This window comes from Brassica oleracea, chromosome C4 (assembly GCF_000695525.1).
Source record: "Brassica oleracea var. oleracea cultivar TO1000 chromosome C4, BOL, whole genome shotgun sequence".
Taxonomy (NCBI): Eukaryota; Viridiplantae; Streptophyta; class Magnoliopsida; order Brassicales; family Brassicaceae; genus Brassica; species Brassica oleracea.
Genome location: NC_027751.1, coordinates 46,811,315 through 46,813,212, shown reverse-complemented (window position 1 = coordinate 46,813,212; position 1,898 = coordinate 46,811,315).

Here is a 1,898-nt window from a genome sequence, read left to right as displayed (position 1 = left end):
GGGTTTTTTGTGAGGATTTATAAAATAGCGGGGGAATGAGGTTTTTCTGATCTTATTTTCTTATTTGTTTTTTCTTTAACCTGGAACGTATGAGATATAACTGATGTGGGAAACTATTTTCCTAGCTTTCTTTATCGATCTTTGATTTTGTGATATTGGAGAAGTATCTGCGGGTGGGTTTTTTTTTTTTGATGAAATTTCATATTTATTAATCTATCAAAAATAATAATATTTAAATCAAATACCTATTAGTTACAATGTGTGCTCAAACCACTTTCGAAGACCCTGCCAATTTGTGACCAGTCTTATACCTAAGTGAGGTTATTCTATTTCTCATAGTCTTTGCCATCTACTAAGCCTGCTGCTGTAGTAGTACCTGGAAATCAAAATCATTTAGTGTGGCCGACAGATCAAGAGAGAAAGAGAGAAGAATATATAAACGTACCCTGAAGATTCATCAAAGACATAATCAGATTCCAGGGCTTTAGCTCTAGCTATGAGCAACCACAAGATCAGGCTATAGAGAATCAATGGGTTTGTTGAAGGGATCCACATGCTAAACTTGAGAAATAATGTGTTCAACGCTACTGTCAAGAAGATGATGCAAAGAGTGAGTACTTGAATAACATGCCAAGTGGCTTGCAGTGGATGCCGATCGTCTTTGTCCCAACGAACAGGTGTGAACTGCCACAGTGTCCTTTTCACCTATAAAGAAGTTAAAACTCTCATCAAACACACAACAGCTAGGACCATGTGTATGCATCTTGAGCTTGAACAAAACCTTACTTGCCAATAAGGTTAGGCTGGCGGCTAATGACAACCCACTCATATGTTGGACCATCAAAAATAGCGTATTGTACACATTCCAGCCCAAATCCCTACCAACATCAAATTAATATAAAACGTTACTCAGCTCTATATAACAATTAGATCAAAGACATTTTTTTCAGGTTTCTCTTTTCCTGCCTCAACATTGTGTGCAGTTGATGTGACTATGACTGGAAGATAAAACCATCAAGGAAACAAAGGAAGATAATCATAAATTAATGAAATAAGTAACAATAGTTATAGCAATTCTTAAGCAAGATCATGAACAAATATCTACATTTGCTTGTAATGAATAACCTTCTCTTTGGTACAAACGGTTCCAAAATCATAAGCACATTCTCAGCTGTTAGTGCATTTTATGGGGGTGGGTTCTCATCTTTATGATCCTAAAAGTGTGAATAATATCAGAAACACATCCAACTTTAGTTTGAAATACAGACGTAAGTTGAAAGTAAATGCAATACCTAAAGATGATTTATAAGAGTAAACAACTTGTTGGTTAATATATAAGTTCAGAAGATGATTTAGAAATAACAGGCAAGAAACCAAACCTCTTGTTCAGAACATTTAGCCTTAAGCAAAGCATTTTTGCAAGTAACCTCGTGGTGCAAAGCTTTCACCTGAAACATATCCATTCTTAAACAAAGAAGTGAAGAACTGACAAAACATATGAGCATAGAGCAGTAAGTTCTGGTTGCACCTTGTTTCTAGCAAAATTTATCTCATGTATAAAAATGAATGGTTTTCTTTGGTGCATCGGACCCTGAATTAAACCAAGACATGTGTGCAAACTGTGTATTGCTCCATGTACAACTGGTATCTGCTTACTCAATTGTTTTACTTTTTTATTGATTAAAGACAATACTTTTACATCTCCTGATCTCAAATAAAACCAAAATCAAATCCAGTCAATTTATTTAAGACAATGAGATTGCAAGTTAGAGACTTACAAACCCAGAATGAGATGTCAACCTTCATCAGCCGGCCACTCGGTGCTAAACCGGTTTCTTGAAGATTAAGCTCATCTTTTGAGTTTGAGAGTTAGTGATATCATAGAAACTCTGTAGATC